The sequence below is a fragment of the Sus scrofa genome, chromosome 4, assembly GCF_054392235.1.
Source record: "Sus scrofa isolate SSC_HxYL_T2T_F1_AM1 chromosome 4, Sscrofa_HxYL_maternal_Yorkshire_Landrace_v2.0, whole genome shotgun sequence".
NCBI lineage: Eukaryota > Metazoa > Chordata > Mammalia > Artiodactyla > Suidae > Sus > Sus scrofa.
Genome location: NC_139386.1, coordinates 10,966,336 through 10,990,269, shown reverse-complemented (window position 1 = coordinate 10,990,269; position 23,934 = coordinate 10,966,336). Strand labels below are relative to the sequence as shown.

The following is a 23,934-nucleotide window of genomic DNA, read 5'->3' as shown; positions in this document are numbered from 1 at the left end:
AAATGAAACCTGACTACTGTATGTTAGTGATAAAACTGATATTGCTATTTTGAAACTATTCTCTTCGTGTCATACGATAAAGCAAATGAGGAATTATGAACGATGGTCAATGAGAATAAAAGATCTGGTTATAAAATCAAAAATTAGCTCTAAAGCTCACATTGAAATTGAAGTGAAAATGGTTAAAGGAATGAGTGGTTTTATTAATTCCATATTATCTCCCTTAGTCAGTCCACTGAAATGGCCTGCCAATGATGTCACCAAAGTAGCTATAATCATACACTCAGATTTTGCTCTATAAAATCAGGATTTCTTAGAGAACTAGTTGCTTTCAGGACTGGATTAGGGAAAGTACAAGGTGAGCCTGGAACATGCTGTCGTGTTCAAAAGCAGAGATGCTTTCAAATAGTAATTGGGTATGTTGAAAGGACACAAAAACCAGCCAGAAGGAGCTCATGCTGCCCAAAATTGTGATGATTCGAGCCCTGAAAGAAATAGCGATTAGAGCAGATTGAAATGCATTGGACCTATGAAAGCCATGCATCCACAAGGATACTCAAAAAAGAGAGAGAGAGAGAGAGAAAACTAGGAACAAAAATTTGTCAGCATTTGAAGTGGTTATTAAAGTAACATCTTCCTGTGCAAATCAGTAATTAGAGAGGAGTAATTAAGTATTCATCCTACCTTGTCTGTAAAAACTGTATTTCAGGGCAAATAGACCCATTTATGACAGAGAGATCTGTTTTACTGGAAGCATGTCAAGCAATAAATGGAGACGGAATGTCAGAATTATAAAGTCAACACTTCACTCCTAATAGATCCTCAGCCATGGAAGGCTGCTCTGTTAGCACAGAAGTGCAGGGAATTAAGCGCAGTCAGACAAAGCTTCCAGGGAGTCACTGAATGTGAACGGAGTCACAGATCAAGAAGGCAGGAGAAGGACTTGTAGATGGAGGGATACACATCCTGGAAAAGCTTGAGGATCTGCACTCGTCCTGAAAGGAGGGACGGTTAGCCAGTCAAGAGATCCAGCATCAGCAAGAAACCTGAAAAGTGCAGAGAGTCAAATTTTTCCTTAGAATATCCCTTTGGAAAGAGCTTTGTGGTGCCCCAATATGCCATTTGTCAGGGGGCCCATCACAACTTATTTCCCCGCAGAGCTGGGATCACAGCACTATTTGAGAAAGGTGAGGTCGTTAACAATTGAGAACAAAGACAGCATGTTCCAAGAGGTCCAAGGGAACTGTGGCCACAAGAGTCCGCTCTCCCATCTTTGGTTTTCTCGGGGACATATGGCAGCTTCTCCTCACTATTAACACTGTTTATCTTCAGTGATCAGCGTTATCCGCATCTCCTCCCACTTGTAACTGAAAACATCCCCTGATGCTAAGTATTGATGGGGCAAAGACACAAGAGAAGGGGTGAGGGACCAGAAATGACACTAGAGAAGGGGGCAGGGGGCATGTTAGCAAGGGGCTGTGATGGAGCTATGCGTTTAGACTTTGGAGTGGAGGAAGGCTACTGGAGAGAGTTCCGAGTCGGGTATGGCATCACGAGATTTGGGCTTTGAAGAGACTGCTCTGGTTTCACTGTGAAGAAGGGCACAGAGGCCATGGGGATTTGGGTGTAGGTCAGAATGCAGGCAAGCAAGGAGGATGCTGCCATCACTGTGTCTAAAACTGGCTTCTCTTTCAGGTTCTCCTCAAGAGACCAAGCCTCACATGAAATGGATATGAAGGCAACGTTTTAGAGCTGAAGGGAAAAGCGGATGCCAGTTTTAGAACTCCAGTGCACAAAAGAGAGGCTATTTAGGGCTCTAGATTCTTGGAGCACAGAAAGCTGGTGGGTGAGAAGTAGCTGGTTCCCACTGAACTCACTTGAGCAAATGAAAGGAACTACGTGGTGTTTCTTCCCAATAACTGAAATTTTTGGAAATGATATAAGCGGGATCAGGAAGTGGTCCCTTTCTCTTCAACCCACCTAGAATACATTCAAAATAGCCGCCGCTTGCAAAAAAAAAAAAAAAAAAAAAAAAAAAAATCTCAAAATTCTGAACAGTTTATTTAACACACATTCATTTACCCAGGAAAACGTAATGAGCATCTACTGCCTCTACACAAGGGGTTAGGTTCACAAAAATTAGAAAGTAGACCCCTGAAAAGTAAAGACTTGACGAATGAATCAGACAAGTGAACAGGAAATTCAGAACCCGGGGTTCTGAATTCAGAATCCCAGCACCGGGAGTTCTGATGGGGATGAGAGCAGAGGAACAATTTTTCTCCAGGCAAAGGCTGAAACTTCCATGACCCTGGGAAGCCACGCCTGAAAGTAACTGGATGGGAACAGGCTTTTTCTTACAGTCAAAATGTCATCAGCCTGAAGTATGAAAAATGGAAGAATCCTGGTAGATTTCATTTCCAACTTGCTTTAGCATCAAATATGTTTTTGGTCTCCAGCCTCATTGTTAAAAATATTCCTAAGGTAAACAAGATCACTATGCTGGTTAGTAGCTACGGTAAAATAAATGAAATTGAATTATTCAGCAGTAGTTATATAAAACTAAAAGAATTTTGTTTCAGGAATTTAAGACCTAGAGGTGGGAATGCTTGTTTTATTCCTTTGCTCTTTTTTTTTTTTTTTGTCTTTTTTTAGGGCCGTACCAGCAGCATACGGAAGTTCCTAGGCTAGGGGTCGAATCAGAGCTGTAGCTGCCAGCCTACACCACAACCACAGCAATGCTGGATCCTTAACCTACTGATCAAGGCCAGGGATCAAACCTACATGATCATGGATACTAGTCAGGTTCATAACCACTGAGCCACAATGGAAACTCCCTCCTCCTTTGCTCTTCAAGGCTAAAATAGACACTGATGATTTTTTGATAGCTATATTGATGATAGATTGATGATAGATAGATGGATAGATAGATAGATAGATAGAGATAGACGGACAGACAAAAAGATTGCTAGATACAATATACAACAAACTCCCCCCTTTATATCACTGATATGGTCTTTGCTGCATGGTTATTCGCTTTCTACAAAATATTTAATCAAAGGAAAATAAGTCTTAGTTAATCTGAAAGTTCTGATAGTTTGAATCAAGTAGCAAACCCACCACGTTGTGCAAAAAAAAAAAAAAACTTTATGTGCAAATGCCCATCAACTGGGGAATGCATTTATAAAATGTCATCTATCCACAAGATGGAATACCACTCAGCAGTGAAAAGCAACAATCTATGGTGACTATAGACAGGTTAAGAACCTTAATAATATTAAGCTAAGTTTAAGAAGCCAGATGCAAAAGACTGTACATATTATTTACATAAAATGTCTAGAATGACTACCCATTCCATCTGTAAGAAACATCTATGAAAGGCAAATTTGTACAGATAGCAAATAGATAGATCATGGCTGCTTATGGCTAGAAGTGGAGGCAGAAGTTACCTGCAAACAGACACGAGTGAACTTCTTAGCGTAATGGAAATGTTCTAAAAATGGATTGTGCTGATGGTTGCCCAACTCTATAAATTTACTAAAATAATTAAACTGAACACTTATAATGGGTGAATTTTATGATGCTGAAATTACAGTCCAATAAAACTATTAAAACAAACACATGTGCACACACACCTCACATATTTTCAATCCAGGTAAACAGGAGGTATTTGAAGATAATGTCATACAGCTACCTTACACTGAGCCTCTCCTAAGAGCCAGGCACTTTATCACTGTTCCAAAAAACCACCTTCAGGGAGAGAATGCAATTAGTCCAGATACACATCCAGTGCTCAGTGAAGTTAGGAAAGGAAGTGCTCTGGGCCCACCTCTAAGTCCTGTACACAATTTGCTTCATCATGTCCCCAAAACAGGAACATTCTATTGCCTCCAGTTCACTTGTAGTCAAAGTAACAAATTAGAGCCACGTTGCCCCCGCCTCCTACCTCCTTCCCTGCTGTTGCCAGATTAGTCTCCTGGCCACTGTCTTGGGACAGTGCTGTTCAGTCGAAACGGATCGCGCTCGAAAATGGTGCTCTGGTTCTGAAATCTTGGTCTGGGCCCTTGAGAGCCTGGCTCCTGGCTCCACTCAGCCTCTAGAGCACAGCTGCCCACTCCTCGCCCATCCAACCCTGCACAGCTTTGCTCAGGACTTCTCACTGCTCTTTGAAGGTGATGGTGATTTCTGCATCTCTCTGCCCTTGTCTGTGCAGCTCCTCTCCTGTGAAACGCTGGACCTCTCCTTGCCCCTGCCACGTATTGGCAAACTCCCACTCTTCTTTAATAAGAGAAACAAATATCCTGCTCTTAGGGCCTTCCACTGCTTCTCAAAAAGTTAGTTGCTCCAGACGGCTTGTGCACATTCAGATCAGAGTGGGATCATCAGTCTCCAAAACGTCATTTAAACACACTTAACCAGTATCAGTCTAGCATATTTGTCTGATTTTCTTTATAACCATAGCATGTGTCATTAAAGAGACTAGTCAGCTGGCGTCATTTACTGGCTCTGTGACCTTGGACAAACCATATAAACTCTGTGGTCAGTGAGGTCCTGGCATAAGAAGAGACATATAACTCAATGGAATTGAGGGCCCAAAAACAAACCCCTACATTTGCAGTCAACCTATTTTCAACAAAAATACCAAGAAAAGTCAATAAGGAATAAATTCTCTCAGCAAATGTTACTGGTACACTGAAATAGGCACCTCCAGAAAGATTAATTTGAACACCTACCCCACACCATTCACAAATACAGACTCAAAACTGAGCAAAGACCAAAGTGTCAGATCTAAAACTACAAAGGAAAGAAAATCACCACAGAAAAATCTTCATGATCTTTGGCAGGGCAATGATTTCTTAGCCACAACACAAAATCACAAGCAATGAAAGAAGAAAAATTAGTAAAATTGTAAAGTTTAAACTTCATCAGTAAAATTTAAATTCAAAATTTTTAAATGTAAATTGTTAAAAATCAGTAAAATTTTAAATTTAAATTTAAAACTTTTGTAAGTCAAAAGACATCATCCAAAAAGTGAGAAGACATGCACATAATGGGAGAAAATTGTAAATCATGTATCTGATAAGGCATCTCGATCAGGAATGTAGAAAAGTTTACAACTCAGTAGTAACTAGACAAACAACCCAACTTAAAAAAATGGGCAAGTATTTGAATAGACATTCATCCAAAGAAAACAAACAAATGACCAATAAGCACATGAGAAAATGTTCAACATCATTACTCATTAGGAAATATAAATCATAACAAGGTACCATTTCATACCCAGTAGGACGGTTGGAATCTAAAAGACAGATAATAACAAGTGCTGGCAAGGATGTGGAAACACTGGAATGCTCATACATTACTGGCGAAATATAGAATGGTACAACCCCATTGGAAAGCAATTTGATGAGATCTTAAAAAGTTAAAGTAAACTTACCATATGGCCAGCAATTGCACCCCTAAGCATTGTCCAAGAGGAATGAAAGCAGGCATCTAAAAAAAAAAAACAAAACAAAACTCTTGTATGTGACTGTTCATAGTAGCATTATAATAGGCAAGAATAAAATAAAACTCCAAATGTCACTGCACATTTTTTATATGGATTTGTTAATCCATCCAATTTGAATGTCAGCTTCTCTACCATTTTGCATTTTTCTCCGAACACTTCAAATACTCAACATTTCGTATTCTAAAGATGAGACTTTAATTTTACCAATTTGGCTATTTTTGCGGACTTACGTCCTTCCCCAACCCCTCTCCTCCCTAACCCTGCCTCTACATGGCGATAGTCCTTAAGAAAAATCAGCTGCCCTTGCTAGGACTGTTGCAGCAAACTGGCTTAGATCTTTGGCAGTTTTCAGGGAATTAAGCTAGTTGATCTTTCAGCAAAATTATTTTCACTGAATAAATTTACAGGGAATTGGTGTTTGGGTGAACTGCCTTTTTTTTTTTTTTTTTTTTTTTTTTTTTTTTCCCTTTTAGGGCCACACCGTGGCATATGGAGGTTCCCAGGCTAGGGGTCTAATCAGAGCTATAGCTGCCGGCCTATGCCACAGCCACAGCAATGCAGGATCTTTAACCCACTGAGCGAGGCCAGCGATCGACTCCTAAACCTCATAGTTCCTGGTTGGATTCCTTTCCACTGCGCCATGATGGGAACTCTGTGAACTGCCTTTTGGCAAATGGATTTTCAGCAGATTGACTGAGAGCCAGCGGACAACACGATTCTCCCGTGTTCTCTGCCTCCTCACTGCTTCGTTCTTTGTTCATATAAATGAGTCCATTGGCAGCCGCATGTTTTCATTGTTGGAGCCTTTGAGACCTAAAGCTTGTCAATTCAGATTTGTTGACCTGACTTTGGAGCATAACAAAGTTGAAGAGGGCAGACCAGGTAGTGTAGACTAGTTGTCGGCCTCCCTTTTACTTCAATAGCCATGAAACCCTTTCTTCAAACCCAGAAGTCCAATACATAAATGAGATAAAAGAAGATAAGCTTGCTGACGTATGAGCCCTTCCTGTGGGCTCCTGTGTAGTAAGTGTATTCAGCTTTTTTCTGTGACCTCCCCTCTCTGCGCTCCTATTCCTCTATCAGCCTCTGAGATCCTGGGAAGGTGACCTAGGCTTCTACATTAACAGTTAAAAATTACTCATCTCATCCCACCGTGTCTTTTTGGAGATCAGAAAACTGAGGCACAGAGAGTCCCAGTGGCTTTAGTCAAATTCAAAAGGAACAATGCAAAAATAATGATAGGATATTAACTCCTCACCCCCACATCGAAATGTGAATAACTATAGGCAAATCCCACTCTTCGGCATAGAAATCTTTTCTAGCATCCAAATGGATCTTAAAGGGAAAGAATATAGATTCCTTCTCTATCAGATGGAATTCCAGTTTGATTTATTCCTATCTATGTAAATGTGGGCTCTGTCTTAACCTAGATGAGCCTCAGTTTTTTTCATCCATAATGAATGGATTAAAATATCCATGTTCCCACATTAACAAGTCTACAGATTACAAATGCTGGAGAGGGTGTGGAGAAAACGGAACCCTCCTACACTGTTGATGGAAATGGAAATTGGTACAACTACGGAAAACAATATGGACATTCCTCAAAAACTAAATACAGAACTACCATATGTTCCAGCAATCTCACTGCTGGGCATATATCTGGACAAAACTATAATTCAAAATGATACATGCATCCCTATATTCATTGCAGCACTATTCACAATAGCCAGGACCTGGAAGCAACGTAAATGTCCATCAACAGATGAATGGATTAAGAAGATGTGGTGCACATACACAATGGAATACTGCTCAGCCAGAAAAAAGAACAATGCCATTTGCAGCAATATGGATGTAACTAGAGATTCTCATACTAACTGAAGTCAGAAAGAGAAAGACAAATACCGTATGATATCACTTATAGGTGGAATCTAAAATACAGCACAAAGCTGTGGCTGTGGTGTAGGACGGCATTTGTAGTTCCAATCGACCCCTAGCCTGGGAACTTCCTTATGACTCACCTGCAGTCCTAAAAAAAAAAAAAAAAAAAAAAAAGAGAGAGAGAGAGAGAGAGAGAAAAAAAGAAAAAAGAGAGATAATGGTCTCTAAAAATCTAGTTTGCCCTATATCCCTGAGGGATGAGAGGTGAAATGTCACAGGCTGTCAAAGTAGCCCAAGTTGCTTCATCATGGCCAGCCTCAAAGCTGGCTTTTGCTGAAAGCCTTTTATATAACAGACACCAGGCTGGAAGGTTTATATATTATTCTATTTGAACCTTGGACCCCCACCTAGGTCTTCTTAATTTTGAAGGAAGAAATTTTAACTTTGACCAAAACAGTGACAATTTTATCCCAAAAATAAAATAAAACAATCTCCATTTGGGTCACTCTGATTCCCTTTCACTGCTCCTAAAAGGCCCCTACCTAAAACCCATCATTCCCGTCGTGGCACAGAGGAAACGAATCTGACTAGGAACCATGAGGTTGCGAGTTCGATCCCTGGCCTTGTTCAGTGGCATAAGGATCTGGTGTTGCTGTGAGCTGTGGTGTAGGCCAACAGCTACACCTCTGATTAGACCCCTGAGCCTGGGAAGCTCCATGTGCCACAGGTGTGGCCCTAAAAAGACAAAAATCAAAAATAAAAAAATATCATTCACCATTGCTTTTATACTATCAAACAAACTCCTTACAATGGCCAAAAAGCCCAACATGACTTCCTTCCTGCTTACGTGTCCTGCCTCTTACTTTCTACGAGTGCCTCCTTCCCTAGGACATGCTCCAGGTGTACAGGACTGTAGTTTTCCCTCCTGTCCATCTCACATTTGCTCTTCCTCCCTCTCTCATGCATTCCGTCTCTCCTCCACACCACTTCATTTATTGCTCGGGGAAGTTGCTGATGAAATATTTCTCATCAAGTCACACATAATTGGTTTAATGTCTTCGTCTCCCAAGAGCATTTCCATTTTAACAGAGGACAATATTTTGCTAGCATTAATGTTAATTATTAAGCAAAATAGCTTTCATTTTTATTGCACTTTATAGAGTTTACAAGGCACATTTACACACAGTATCAAATCTGTACTCATAGAGGTGAAGAGAGGAACGTGTTTTTATTAGAAGAAAAAAGTTACCTTGAATTATTTACTTCCTATGGTGTGACTCTTCCCTTTACTTGGGGGCAAGGATACTTCAAAACTGAGATATTATATGCAACCACTGAATACTGCTAAACCCTAGACAATTTGTACAATTAGGAATGATTATGATATCTACATTTTAATAAAAAAATCTTTCCATTTAGAATAACTAATAAATAATGCTCACTGTAACAAAGAAGTGAAATTTTATACCAAAAGAGAATTTGCTTATGAGAATATTCTCTTATTGGAAAAACAGTCAGTCATCAGTAAATAAGGGTGAACTACCATTCACAATCATACTGGAAACAAAACTGCAATGTTGGGACATTTGGCCAGCTCCCAATTTTGTCTTTTCTTTGCTCTCTCTTACACTTGGAAATCCTCTGGAAGGGAAAAATCCACTGGTCTTTTCTTGCTGGATCTCAGTTCTCTGGAATCAGTTATTGAAAGCTTTGTATAAAAAAAGGGATGTAACAAGAGGAATTCTGCAAATCTTAATCAAGTGGCTATGGCCAGGTTGCAATGAATTAAGAGAAGAGAAATGGGAAAAATTGGTCAGTGCTCTTGATAAGACACACTAAGGTCCAATCCAGGGTTGCAGCAATGGAGAAGCAAAGAAAGGAAGGGAAGAAATATGTACATGTAACATTCATTTATCTCTCTGTATCGCCAGTATTGACCGAGGTGTCATCTTCCTACCATGGATGACATTGCCAAGTCCATTATTAATTTTGCCAAGCAGCTCAAGAAGAAGGAAATGCCACATTCAATATGGTGATACAATCAGAGTGTCTATATTTTATATACATATAATGTCCAGCATTCACTTAATAATGACTAAGAAGAAGAAGAAAGAAACAGGACTGAGGAAAAAAGAAACTGACAATAAAAACACCTGAAATACTATGGACCCACTTATTGGGTTTAATAGACATGAACTTTTACAATAGATGCCAGGATGCAGAACACAATTAAATAATTAGCATCTTCAAGAAAGAATCAAATGGAAATTCTAGAAGTAAAAAAAAAAAATACAACTAAAATTGGAAATTCAATAAATGGATACAATGGATTGCATACACCTCCAAAAAGGATGAGTGAACCAGAAGAGGTGTCAGTAGAAGTCACTCAGGTTGAGGTACAGAGGGACCAAAAAAAAAAAAAAATGTTAAAAAAAAAAACCCAAAACAGCATAAGATATATATGGCAATAGTGAGAAAGTAATACATAAATGTAAATGAAATTCTACAACAGGAAGAAAAAGGTATTGTTGACGATTACACAATTTTCAAGTGTATATGGAACATTTACCAATATTGACCATACACTACGCTATAAAGCAAGCTCCAATACAATTCAAAGGAATTAAATCATTTGAAATATATTTTATGATGGCACTGGATATAAAATTCCATAATAGACAACTAGAAAATTCTTAAGATATTTGAAAATTAGACAAGAACTGCTAAATAACACATTCAGTGATAAATCAGATTGGATATTAGAAAATACATTAAATGAGTCCTATTAAAAATTTGACATTTTTAAACTTGTGTGGCCTCTAGCTAAAGTATATGTTAGAAAAGGATAGCTGAAAAATAATCTATTCACCTCAACAAGTTTAAATTTTGAACACAACAAATTAAACCCAAAGAAAACAAAAGGAAGAAAATAATCCAGACAGAATTAATGAAATAAAAACAAACATGGACTAGAGAAATCAATAAATTCAAAAGTTGATTTTTTGCTGGAGTTTCTGCTGTGGCTCAATGGATTACAAACACAACTAGTATCCATGAGGATGTGGGTTTGATCCCTGGCCTCACTCAGTGGGTTAAGGATCCAGCATTGCTGTGAGCTGTGATGTAGGTCACAGGCAAGGCTCGGATCCCACGTTGCTGTGGCTGTGGCATAGGCCAGCAGCTGCAGCTCTGATTTGACCCCTTACTTGGGAACTTCCACATGCCGCAAGTGCAGGCCTAAAAACAAAAAAAAACAAAAAAAAAAAAAAAAAAAAAGTTGATTCTTTGAAAAAACTAATAAACTGATGAATCTATAATGAGAGAAACATAGGGAAAATAACCAATATAAGAAGTGAAACTATAGATACTACTTTTTTTTTTAAGATTTTTATTTTTTCCATTATAGCTGGTTTACAGTGTTCTGTCAATTTTCTACTGTACAGCAAGGTGACCCAGTCACACATACATGCATTCATTCTTTTTTCTCATATTATCATGCCTCATCATAAGTGACTAGACATAGTTCCCAGTGCTATATAGCAGGATCTCATTGCTTATCCATTCCAAAGGCAATAGTTTGCATCTATTAACCCCAAATTCTCAGTTCTTTACTACTTTATATCTAAAGATATTAAAATGCAATATAATAAAAAAATTATTTTGTGTCAATAAGTTTTAAAATTTAGACAAATTAACCAATTTCTAAAGAATACAAATTACCAAAACAGGTATATAATAAAATAGAAAATGTGAATACTATACTGAATTGAATTTATAATTTAAAATATTTTCACAAAGAAATCTATAAGTCCTGATGATCACTTCTGAATTCTTTGATACTTAAAGAAGAACACCAGTAGAAACTCTTCCAGAAAAAACCAGTAGAAACTCTTCCAGAAAAAAAATGAGAAAACAATTTCAAACTTATTTTATAAGACCATTATAACTCAATTTTCAAACCTAACAAGAATACTAAGACAATATAATATTATGGATAATTATCTCTCAAGAACACAGAAGAAAAATCCTAAATTATTTCAAAATCATAAATAATGAAAACTATGTTACAACCAAATTTACTTACTCCAGAAATGCAGTTGATGTAGATAATCAATAATATGTACTAGCTTGATAAAATGAGAAAAATCATGCAGTCATCTTTATAGAGGATAAAATTATTTTTAAAAACTTGGTAAACTAGAAATACCAAAGACCTTTCTTAGTCTGATGGAGAGCATTTACGAAAAAACCTACAAGTATCTCTATATTTATGGTCTGAAAAAAAACCCACAGCAAACATCATATTAATGATGGGATACTGAAATATATCCCCCCAAAACTGAAAATGAGACAAAGATCTATTTCAATTGATATCAATAGTTCTATTCAACACTGTACTGGAAGCCCTAGCCAGTGTAATAAAGCAAGAAAATGAAATGGATGACATAAGAGTGATAAGGTAGAAATAAAAAATATCATTCATTGATGATGTGATCGTGTACATTAAAAATCCATAAGATTCAACAACCTACTCAAATTAATAAATGATTTTTAATGATTAAAAACTTTAAAATACCATTGATGAAAAATCAAACCATATATCTGGCAGTAAAACTGACTAAAGATATGGAGGACTTCTAAACTGAAAACGGCAAGATACTATTTAAAGAAATGTAAAAAGACCTAAGCAAACAGAGGGATGATAGACCATGGTTATGGACCTGAAAACTCAATATATAAAGATATCAAGTTCTTCCAAATCAACATATATATTTTTTGCAATCCCTATCCAAACCACGGTTTTTTTGTGAATATTAACCAGCTGATTTTCATTTAGGAGAAATGAAAAGGGTCAGAAAAAGCCAAGTCCATCTGGAAGGAAGAGCAGTTAGAGGAATTATATTACCAGGTATCAAGATTTATATGGCACTATGGGTAATTACGGCAGCACGAAGATGGACAAGTAGACCAAGGAAACAGAAAATCACACACGTAGTCTTTCCCAACAAAGGTGACACTGCAGTTAAGTGGAGAAAGAATGGCCCCTTTAATAAATGTTGCTATAATCATCCTAATTCCCTATTTTGCAATAGACACAAAAATCTCAGATGGATTATAGATCTAGATGGAAAATGGTACAACAGTGGTGCTTCTACAAAATACCCTCGAGGAACATACTGATACCTTCAGCAGACAAAAACTTCTTACATAGAACAAAAACACAAACAACTAACCACATAGGACAAGTCTGACCAATAAACATTTTAAATCTTTTCATCAAAAGAAAGAGTCTAAGGAGGCAAGCCACGATGTGGGAGGAGATATTTGAAATTCATGCGCTGGACAAAGGACTCAATTCTGGATTTTGTCAAGAACTCCTTCAATCAATAAGTAAAAGCCAAGTAATAGAGTTTGAAAAATGAGTAAAATATTAAATAGGCACTTCACCAAAAAAGGATACCCAAGTGACTAATAGACACATGAAGAGGTGATCAAAATCACCAGTCATCGGGACAATGTAAATTAAAACTACCATGTGATAGCATTACATGCTCATCAGACGCATTAGTGAGGATGTGGCGCCATCAGAACATTCCGGTTCTGCTGGCAGGGCTACAACTAGGTACCACTTTAGAAACCCACTTGGTGATATCTCCCTAAGTCAAACACATATGTATCCTCTGATGCATTTTTCACTCTTAGGTATAAAGCAAATAAAAATGAGTACATAAGTGTCCCAAAGAATGTGAACAAGAATGTCGGTAGCATGACATGTTCATAACTGCATACACAAGAAACAAATGTTTTCAACAGAATAGATTAAAAAATTTTATATTCATACAATGAAATAATATTCATACAATAAGGAGGATGGACAAACCTTTGCTCCATACAACCACATGACTTATTCTCACAAACAGAACGTTGAGCAAAAGAGGCCAGATGCAAAAAGTATATGTTCTATGATTCCATTTACAGAAAGTTCAAAACAAACACAATTAGAAGTCAGGGTAGTGGTTCTCCTGGGGGATGGAGTGATGGATGGAGAGCAGGAGTCATCTGGAGGTCTGGTCACATACTGCTTTTTTTTTTTTGCCTTTTTGTTTTTTTGGTTTTTGTTTTTAGGGTCGAACCTGCAGCATATGGAAGTTCCTAGGCTCAAGCTTGAATCAGAACTGTAGCTGCCAGCCACAGCCATAGCCACAGCCACAGCCACATGCGATCCAAGCTGCATTTGTGACCTACACCACAGCTCGTGGCAACGTAGGATCCTTAACCCACTGAGCAAGGCCAGGGATGGAGCCTGCATCCTCATGGATCCTAGTGGGATTCGTTTCCACGGAGCCGTAACAGGAATGCCCCCCATGCTGGTCCTGGATTTAGTGGCTAAGCACCGCGGAGTGTTTATTTTTGAAATCATGCTGCACTTTCATGCTTTGTATGCTTTTCTGATGTTATTTATGCAAGGTTTTTTCACTGAGAAGTTTACTTATGGAGTTCCCGTCATGGCTCAGTGGTTAACGAATCCAACTAGGAACCATGAGGTTGCGGGTTTGATCCCTGACCTTGCACAGGGCACACGACTGAGAGTTCCAAACCCCCCGTGTTGGGCTGCACCACAGGCCTGCAAGCCTTGTAGTTGCCCAGCCACCAGAACCAAGAAAGAGCCCTGATTCAGTGACAAAAACATCAATGGTTTACTGGCCAGGAGAAGCTTACAAGTCTGAAACAAGTCCTGGAGTGAGACCCCACCGTATACCGCAGACAACAGACAGGACGCGGCAGCGGCGAAGGAGGCTACCACTTATGGAAGAATTGATATCAGGTTGGCTCATCAGTTACCAGAGAAACCAGCAGCTGGGGTGAGGGCAAGCATGCAGGTAGTTACTGAAGAAGCCCTATGAGTAAGAGGATTGGATAATCACGTGAAAAGATTTTAGGTGAAGCTGGAGATGTGCAGGGAGCAAGGAGATGGAGAGAGAGCAAACGAACAGCCATTCTAGTGGCCCAACACACACCCCTATTCATAGCTGGTTCCTCTGGCAACCAGCTCCCATCCTTAAGTGCTTTCCCAAAGCCACCTACTAACATAAACCCAGCAGTGGTGGGAAGGGGATTGTTATGAATATCAAGACACCTGTTTCAGCTTCATGGTTCTGAAGTTTTCAGGCAACCAAGGACAAAACACCAAATATTACAACACAAGACATTGCTCTTACGGCCCGGGATATTTCAATGGTTTTAAGAGCCAGGAACTGCAGGTGAAGACCAAATATATGTGAGAAATATATTTTGGTCATCTGAGTGATCAAATACATATGTTTTTCCTATAAATCACAATATTGCACCTCATTTTCAAATACTGTTTATCCAAGAGACTCCCCCCAACTAAATGCCTAATATGTCTTGTGTTGTTGAGCAAGAGGAAGTTCTCGCTCTTTTTTTTCAAAGAATAAAAATGCCCCCACTTAGAATAAATGAAAACGAATGTCAAGTATCATATACATTTTTCCATATATAACATGGAGAGCAAGACTTTTTAAAAATTTAAGAAAATAAAAGGATTACAACTGGAGTTCCCAACGTGGCTCAATGGTAATGAACCCGACTGGTATCCATGAAGATTCGGGTTCAATCCCCGGCCTTGCTCAGTCGGTTAAGGATCCAGCATTGCTATGAGCTATGGTGTAGTTTACAAACTCAGCTCAGAGCCCACGTTGCTGTGGCTGTGGGGTAGGCCAGCAGCTATAGCTCTGATTCGACCCCTAGCCTGGGAACCTCCGTATGCTGCAGGTGCCGCCCTAAAAGGGAGGAAAAAAAAGATTACAACTAATTATACAAATATTAGGAAACCAAGAACAATACACAGAAAGTTCCCGAAATTTTCCCCTAAATTACATGCCAGGGACCTTCAGGTCCAACTCTCCAGATTCAACACGGAAGCTAGCTGAAAATCTCAAAAGAAAAAAAAAAAAAAAAAACACAGGAAAGTCACAAAATCCTCTCTTCTGCTCGTGAACTGGTAAATCCTCAGTTGCCAAACCACTCAGTTCCTGAACAGGTGCTGCGCGTTGGCCAACCAGCAAGCACGTGAAAGCATTTGTTATTGTCTGCACCTAGGCCACACCCTGAGCACTAAATTTTCCCTTCATTTGAAAGCCTGCCACAACCTCAACCCCAGTGGGCCGCCCTCAACACGGCTGTTCGACGTCCCAAGCAGATGTGGAACGCAGGAACCTCGGCAAGGATCCGCTTCCAAGTGTGTGCCTGCCTTCGGATCCTAGTCCCCAGACTATCTCTTTGCAACAGACCCTAGCCTGGAAACAAGGCAATTCTCTTTTCTGGGGGGTGGAGGGTACAGGAAGAGAGCTGGAAAGGAGAAGGAGGCTTAGGGGATGGGAAACCAACAAAATGTGGTTCCTTTTCAGGAAGCTGCTAGGCTGGATCGTTCAGAGCAGCTCACATTTTTTTCAAGATGCATTTGTTTTGAGGTCCCCCACTCCGGATACCCCAGTGCCCTCCTTTCAGCCCAGGCCCTTGCATCACCACCAACTGGGGGAAGGAGCCGGGGCAGCGGTCGCCGTTCTCTTGGATAAGCTTTACCGTAATCTTCATAAACCTCAATGCTCAAGGTGCAGAGGGAGATTGGAGGAAACTTGTTTTTCCGTTGGTTTCTCTCCGACTTCTGTGGCTAATCATTCCTAGAACAGGAAGCTGGAGAAATTTAGGTGGGAGACTCTCTTCTGAGCAGTCGAGTTTCCTCACCCTCCCAGGGTACAACTGATTAGGAAAAGCTTCGGGGTTACATAACCTCCTTCCTTCAAGGGGGGTTTCTCATCAGAAGGTAAATGGGCTGCTCGCCCCTGAGAATGGCCCACCCCCGAGGAGCAGGGCAGGAAGCTCTTGGTTGTATTTTTGTATTGTTGCTGGCCTCAGCTCCACACCCCATTGGACCAGTCCAGCAGGACAGTCCAGTCCATTCATTCATTCAACAAGTGCTAAGTGGGTGCCCACCATCCTAGGTACTAATATGTCAGTAAACCAAGCGAAGAATGCTACCCTGGTGGACTCCTCTGCCAGTGAAGGGACACAGAATGAACAAGAGTAAATTAGTAAATTAAAAGTGTGTTGGAAGGTGATAAGTGCAATGGATAAAAGCAGAGTAAGTACAGAGTGACGGGGGAGGGGAAGTGTGCATTGCAATTTTTTTTTTTTTTTTTTTGTCTTTTAGGGGCCACACCTGCAGCACATGGAGGTTCCCAGGCTAGGGGTCTAATCAGAGCTACAGCTTCTAGCCTACGCTGCAGCCATAGCAACGCAGGATCTGAGCTACATCTGCGACCTACAGCACAGCTCACAGCGGCACCAGATCCTTAATCCACTGAGCAAGGCCAGGAATCCAACCTGGGTCCTCATGGCTCCTAGTTGGATTGGTTTCCACCGTGCCACGACAGGAACTCCCATTGCAATTTTAAATGGGGTTCGGGGTATGAAAAGATGGCATCTGAGCCAAGCCTTGAAGAAAAGAAAGGGTGCCAGTTACGTGACCATCTGGAGGACAAGCAAAGGTCAAAAGTCTGGGTGCTCCCAGTGAGTTCAAGGGACAAGAGAAGATGTCAGGGTGGGAGAAGCGAGGGACAAGAGAAGGGAGAGGGGAGATGGTGTCTGAGAGACACGGGCCGGAACAGGTAGGGTTCTGCAGCTGATTGGAAGGATTTGGGCTTTTAGAATAAATGCAAGGGTAGCCGCTGCTGTTCTGCAGAATCCGACCATTCAGCACCAGGCTCACTCTGGAGTGAGAACACCCTCAGGTTCTCCAGATAGTAGATCCTCCTCCTCTGGAGGCCCCTACAAGCTTCTGAGTCAAGTCAGAAGACCTACAGGCCACCCCATCCTGGCCTGAGAGGGGTGGGGAGGGCAGGGAGGCCCAGAGCCTGTGTGCTTAACAACATGGTTTAAATCATTCAAATCGCCCACCAAGAGTTAAGGTGAGAGTTCCCAGGGTAGCTCAGCAGGTTAAGAACCTGACCAGTATCCACGAGGATTCAGGTTCCATCCTGGCCTCGCTCAGTGGGTTAAGGATCCGGTGTTGCTGTGAGCTGTGGTGTAGGTCACAGAAGCAGCTTGGATCTGATGTGCCAGGAGCTGTGGTGTAGGCCAGCAATTGCAGCTCCAATTCGACCCCTAACCCAGGAACTTCCATTTGCCACAGGTGTGGCCCTAAAAAAAAAAAAGTGACAATTTGTAGTTTATTTTCCTACAGATGAAATGACTTTGAGTCCTTCCCTCTTCCTTTCTTCAAACTTCCTTGTGACCAAAAAGAGGCAGATTCCAAGGACCACTAGCTCTGTGCAGTCAATGCCCTCAGAACGCAGAAGGGTAAAGGGCTAGTCTGTTCCCGGGTGCCATTAGTACATGCTCTAGCCCTCTGAGCTGGCCACCCGTAATGCTTTATGGAATGCGATCTTTTTTTTTTTAAATCACGACAGAGTGAGCACACATTATTTCAGTGATGGCATAGACTGGGGGTGGGGGGACTCTCAAGGCGATCGGTCAGTTCATTTTGAGCAGGGTCACCAGCCTCTTTGACAGAAGGAACTGCTGTTTGTTGCTCTGAAGGCCTGAAACCAGGGGGGAGAAAGACCCTGAACACGCTCAGAGAAAACCCTGCCCTGTGGCCTGTGCCACACTCTCCCCCAAATTCTAACAAGTAAGGATGAGAAGGTGAGGTTAGAGGTCATGAATGGCAACCAGCCAGATAAGAATCATGATTCTGAATCAAGAAAGTCATTTAGAGATGGGCCAGGCCTGGGATTAACCTGTGGCTCACAGGCTGAAATCCAACTGACAACGTACGTTTGGTTTGAACTATACAGCTTTAAAAAAAAATTTTCTTATGTAATTGCAGGATATGGCACACACCCAAAAAAATTGTATTCTTTGCTTCTCTATAAAAGTGTATTTGGCCCCACCGAGTCTATCTGGCAATACCAAGCCTGGATTCCAAGGTAGCTGGAGCTTATTAGTGGCTCTCTGCATATATCAGGTAGCTGGTCCCCCGTGCCCCCAGGTCCCCTCACTTACTGTTATTTATCTCCGGCCCATTTCATTCATTATAGCTCTAAAGCTGTCAAGCCCTCATCTGAGCTAATACTTTGTATATGAAATATAGATAATTGAGGCCTCAACTGAAGAAGATAGCAGAGTCTTCAGTCGTAAAATCAGAATGTGTGCTTTCCAGCCACCCCCATAAAAATGCAAAGGCTAAAAAGTAAAAACCTCAAGGAATCAACTTTCCAAAGGCCCGTCCTTCCTCCTAATGCAACCTGGTGGCCAAGCCTCCCTGATACTCTAGGGTCGGGTTCCTGGTGACATTTCAGAATTATTTTTATTTGGGCTTTGATGCCATTTCACTGGGGACCCACCCCGAGCTGCCTTTGTGGCCAAAGGCTTGAACAAGCAAACAGGGTTCAGGACCTCAGGCTTCACCAGAGTTCAGGTGGAAACCGTAAAACCACCAGGTTTCACTGGGAACTGGTGGAAACCTCTCGTCTTGCTTGGTTGGTGGGGTTTCGATTTGGGACCGGGGTGGAAATGATGAGTCTGTCTGCCGCCCTCCCTCCCTGGGGCTGTGGCCTGGCCTGACCTGTCGCCAGGGGCGAGCTATACTAGAAAAATCTGGGGATCCAGCAGCATTACCCTCTGTGCGCCTTCCATCTGGTTCAAGCCTCCATCCCCCCCTCTTGGACTTGCCAAGGCTCAGGCTGTTCCATTTCTTAACCATTCTCACAGCCGTCGGGAAAGATCTAGCTCTGTGCGTGGTGCCTGGCTGCCTTTCCCCAGGAGGTTCCAGCATTAGGCTTTGCTGTACAGGGAGGAAAAGAGTGCCACAAATCACAAAAAGGAAGCAGACGGATCTGGACAAACAGAATGCTTTCTTGGTCATTCATTCACCCATTCATATCATCAACCAATACCGAGTCCCTTCCGCTCTGAGTGTTGCCAACATCTAAATGTCACTAACATACCTCCCTATCCTTAGGGAGCTCACGAAACCAAATCCTGACCTTCCAGAGCAACACATGTGATGATTCAAGGGCCCCTCTCTCAGGCCTCAGGTTCCTCCTTTGTAACAGAAGGATCCTGTTAACTTCCACACTGACTAGCTTTTAGGAACGAGCGGGACAAATGGATGCAAACATTCTTTACAAACCCCAAGGCACAACCTCAGCACCTGATTACCATCTCGTATTACTGTGCTCAAGGATTTGGACCACTGTGGACCAGTCTTTTAAGTAAGTAAATACAGAAGGGAAGTCTAGCTAACAAATGTAGAGAGAATGATGGAAACAAAAACAGCACTTGGCAACCATTATAATAATAAGTCCGGCAAGAATCATTGATGCTGCATAATAAAAATAGTGGCCTTAAGGTGTGACAAATAACAAAGTTTACGTCTAGTATCTTTTGATAAGATACCAATTAATAAGAAAGGCAGTAACTTGATAGTAGAGAAACCTGGCAGACACCCCCTTAATCAAAGTCAGCATCACCAGCAAGGGGAGAAATTGACATCACACGCCTTCTGACTTAATGCAGAGAAAAAGGCATCGCATCACTTCTACGGTAGTTCAGCTGAAAATGCATAACCTGAATCTCATCATGAGGAGATGCTGAAGAAACTCGGATTGAGGAACATTCTACAAAAAACCTGACCTGCACTTTTCTAAACCGTCACAGGCATGGAAGATTGATGAGCGGGTCCACAGGAAAAGAGGCTCAGGAGACGCAAATTCAAAGCGTGACCCACTGTTTTCTTTTGCAGAAGATCATGAGGATAACTGGTGAATCTAGACAAGGTCTATAGGTTAGATAATAGTTGTATTAATGTTAATTTCCTCGTTTTGATCATGATGCCGTGGTTTTGTGAATGACTGTGTTTGTTTTTAGAAAACGTACAAAGGTATTTAGGGGTAAAGGGCATCTTGTCCTAAATTTACTCCCAAGTAATTCAGGAAAACAATTATACACACACACACACACAGAGAGAGAGAGAGAGAAAGAGGTGGGAGCAGCAATTAAACAAAGTTGAGAGAATTATTAACACTGGGGAACTCCTTGTCTTATTCTACAGAGAAGTCTGGCTGCACTTTCTGGAAACCCCAAATGCCAAAAGTGTTTCACCCATTTTTCATTTCTGTCATCAAGGCTTCTGATATTCACAACAAGAAGAGAGATGAGGCTAAATGGGTGTATTCCTTCAGTGAGGGTTTCCCATAACTACCCACCCACACAACAGAGCAGCATGATTGGAACTGGCTGTCATTGCCGAGCCGGCTGGGGCCTTAAAAATGTATCTCCAGGAACCCAGAGTCCACCACCATCTCTTCTGCTGCTGGTGGAAGGCAGTAGGATATTGCTACTGCAGTGCTGCAGGTCAACACACACAGACCATGCAGAAATCAGGTGGCAATTTGGCCCCTGGTGCTCTTTCCACCATCTGATGGTTGTTGTGCTGGATTCTTCCCCTGCCAGCTGGGCCAGATATCGGCTTCTATCGGTCCTGCGGAAAAAAAAAACACTGGGAAAATCAACCCAACCCTGGGCCGTTTGCATTTTGGGGAGTCGAGAATGGACACGATGTAACCCACCACCCCTAGAGTGACTCAAGGATTAAACAGGACAATAGGAGTAAGACTTTGTCCCCTCCCTACACCGGGTTGGTCTACAGAAAGTGCAAGAGTGCCCCCTTCTGCCCAGAACTGGAATCCTTCTCTTTGGCCCTTCACACATTTCAGTCTCAAAAGGACTTAAAATCATGCCTTCCAAAAGACGTGGCTCCAGAGCTCATGTTTTTCAACATCATGCTACAGCTGTCGCTTAAATCGACGTGTAACATCTACGGTAAGATTTCACCTTTACCATTTCATGTTATCTCTTCCGTGACCTCAAGAGTCAAGCAGATCAGCGATCATTACATCCCCTAAAAAATGACTGAATCGACAGAAATGTTACCTATCCAAGGTCAGAAGGACCCTCCGCCATGCCTCCATCCTTCAAATTCAGCAGCTGTGAAGAATGGCTTCCAAACTGCCCTGCAACCCCAAGAATACAGATGAGACTCTGGACCATCTCTGACAGAACAAACGAAAGAATGGAAAACTGCCATGAGGGACAATCCGCAAGGATTTGGGTCACTACAAAGCAAAAATACCAACTTAATTTTCCTGTCGGGATGGGACCTGGCTAGGGTTCTCCTCTGGGTTCCCCCTGAATCCACTTCCTTTCTCCCTCCCCCCAGTGAAAGTTGCCAGAATGGAGATGTCTAGCAGGTCTAGAGAAAAGTCACTAGATCTGAGCTACACAGAGCCCACGTCCCAGTCTCATACACACCAAGGTACTACAAAGCCTTTATGTCTACAAAGACGTAAAGTCCAGAAGGATGTGCACCAAAATGTCAATAACGATTTCCTGTGGGAAAAGCTCAGTCTTACCTGTAACATTTTTACTATATTACCATATAAAGATATTTTTATGGATTAGATATGCAAGGGAATGCTAATTTTTCTTCAAAGTCAAACTATTTCTACTGGACACCTCAATTATCAACCCAGACGTGGAGACAGCTTTAGTTTCTCCCAGACAAGTAACCACAGCTACTATTAAAAATCCACCTCCATAGGAAGCTTTGCACTTCAATCTGTTGATGGGAGTTTAGGAAAATGGACCCAAATTATCAGACTGTTGGACCAGAAAATGACTCTGAATCCCTTTGAGTCCAAGTGTGGTCAGTATGTACCATGCACTGTACAACAGGAAGGCCTGGTTCAGAATGGAGGGAGGGACATCCACCCTTAACTGCCACCCCACAAGCTCACCCCCCACGACGTGCGCATGTGGGGGTGCGCGCATGCGCACTTCCGCCCTAAGAGGTGCGGTAAAAAGAGGGGCTCCAAATGCAGGCGTGTTTTCTCACCCCCACAAGCACAGTGGGCCCTTCAGGGCTGGCCGCTTTCTCAGTCTTCCGTGTAGACACAGGTATTCGGAGGCAGGGGTCCAGCTTTCTGAGATCACCTACACATAGGCTGAAGATGGCTAGAATCGTACTTTTAAGCAGAAAGCCCAAAAAGGGTTCTGGTTACAGGAGGTGTGTTGCAGAAAGAGAAAAACATCAAGGACCAAACTGGGACTCTCTAGGAGCTGATGCTCTATGGTTGGGAGAGGGTGGAGCCTGCAGCCCCTCAAGTCCAAGGACTCTTCTCAGCCACTGGGGAAGGTTCCCGTAAAGTTCCACCAGGGCTGTGTTCCCCTTCAAAAATGGTGACGTTTGTTGTAGTGGCGGTTTCCTTTTGAAAGCTCAACATACACAGACCCAACAGGGTCTGTTTGTAGCTGATAATGCTACCAGAATAAAGAAATGTTTTGCTGAAGAGCTGAGAGGGAGTGACTCATCATCTGGGCTAAAAAAATGAATTGAGGAGGAACAGGGAAAAAAAAAATACTACACTTGGAAATGGAAGACCAGGGTTCCACACTCAGCTCTATTACTCACTCGTTGTGTGAACGTAAGCAATACAGCCAACCTCTCTGAGCCCTATCTGTCATCTATAAAATGGGTATGATGCCAATGTGTAGGCAAAAGGTTGTCCTAGGAAACGAATAAAATAGTTCTCATTAGCCCCAGATTACACATGTGAAAACTGGGGGCCAAAGGGTTAAATTTATTACCCAAGGACGCACAGCAAGGGAGTGGCAGAGCCCAGATCTAAATGCAGGTGGAGGTGGCTGCAATGTCTCAGTACCTGCCAGGCCACCAGGTCCTACTGTCCCTTGGCGTTTGACACTGATGATGTGAACTCCAGGCATCACTAGTCCCATCTTCCAGCACCTGCCATATCATAGCACAGATAGGTGGCTTATCACACGTCTTCGTTGGATTTTTTTTCTTTTGGTCTTTTTAGAGCCGCACCCACAGCATATGGAGGTTCCCAACCTAAGGGTCGAATCAGAGCTACAGCTGCCAGCCTACACCTCAGCCACAGCCACAGCCACGCCAGATCCAAGCCACGTATGCAACCTACACCACAGCTCATAGCAATGCGGGATCCTTAACCCACTGAGCGAGGCCAGGGATCGAACCCAAATTCTCACAGACACTAGTCAGGTTTGTTACTGCTGAGCCACGACAGGAACTCCATCTTTTTTTTTTTTTTAACACGTATTTGTTGAAGGAAACAATTTGAGACTCAACAAATGAAGGAGCTAAGAAACCACTGATGCACTTGCAAATGCTATTAAACACAACGTGCCTAACACGTGGGATATGATTGTTTCATGCTCATAAAGTCAAAAACCATTTCTCCCAATTTGAAGTGGGTGTTCCATGCATTACGGTGTATGTGTATTTGTGTCTGTAACATATGTGCGTGTGTCCAAAAGAGAGGGAATGACACGAGAATAAGACTAAGACAAGAGCAATCACCATCACGTAGCAGCCCCTCCATATAAGATGGATGCCAGGCACCTGTCTTCAGAAACTGTGGAAGCTC

At 41.8% G+C, this 23,934-nt stretch overlaps 1 protein-coding gene and 1 long non-coding RNA gene across 4 annotated transcripts in view; one reads left to right on the top strand and one right to left on the bottom strand.

The window, feature by feature from the left end:
* Positions 1-23,934, bottom strand: part of LOC102167986 (uncharacterized) — a 573,390-nt gene that overhangs the window by 387,673 nt on the left and 161,783 nt on the right. For 2 of the 3 annotated variants that reach the window (XR_014843341.1, XR_014843342.1), the window contains exon 4: positions 5,435-5,490. The gene's annotated coding sequence lies outside the window, so the exon portion shown is untranslated. Of the gene's footprint in view, positions 1-3,943; positions 4,223-5,434; positions 5,491-23,934 lie in introns of those variants that run through there. The other variant, XR_014843339.1, reaches the window with a different exon arrangement.
* Positions 15,568-22,667, top strand: LOC146403669 (uncharacterized). Its single transcript, XR_014843352.1, has 2 exons — positions 15,568-15,644; positions 18,505-22,667. It is a non-coding gene; the product is annotated as an uncharacterized LOC146403669 (long non-coding RNA).